The sequence below is a fragment of the Phoca vitulina genome, unplaced genomic scaffold, assembly GCF_004348235.1.
Source record: "Phoca vitulina isolate PV1807 unplaced genomic scaffold, GSC_HSeal_1.0 scaffold19, whole genome shotgun sequence".
NCBI lineage: Eukaryota > Metazoa > Chordata > Mammalia > Carnivora > Phocidae > Phoca > Phoca vitulina.
In genome coordinates this window covers 31,251,666-31,252,254 of record NW_022589722.1, presented here as the reverse complement: position 1 = coordinate 31,252,254, position 589 = coordinate 31,251,666, and positions in this window count along the sequence as shown.

The window sequence follows — 589 nt, the reverse complement described above, 5'->3', positions numbered from 1 at the left end:
CCCCCCGCGGCACGCGCCGCCCCTCTGCCCCCCGCCCCGGCCCGGCTGCGCGGGCGGCTCGCGCGGGTGGCCGCCGGAAGCCCCGCCCCGCCCCGGGCCCCTGGCCTGGCCCCGGGCGGGACACACCCCCCTGGCGGCGGCGCCCGATTGGCTGCCCGCGGGGCCGGGGGCGGGGCCGCGGCCTCGGAGGCTCCCACCTCGTGCCCGGCTGCTGCTGCACCGGGGGGGAAACTGAGGCCGGAGAGGCGGAGGGACTGCGGAGGTCACCGGGCGGGCGGGTGGAGAGCCACGGTGGGACAGCGCGTGCAGCTGGGCGTCGGCACGCGTCCAGCCCCGCGCACCGGGAGGGGCTGCAGTCGGGGCGGGGGCGGGCGCGGGGCCGCGGGACCCTGGAGGTTCCCGCCCGGCGCCCAGGCCACGCAGGCAAGGCCCCTCCTCCCTGGGGAGCCCTGCTCGGCCGGCCTACGGCGAGCTGGTCTAGACCCGGGCCGGGGTGCGAGTGCCCTCGTAGTCGCGGGGTGCGCGGGGTGGGGGGCGGTCGGGGCAGAACCAGTCCCAAGCACCCCAGCATCCAAAAGAAGGAGAAAGA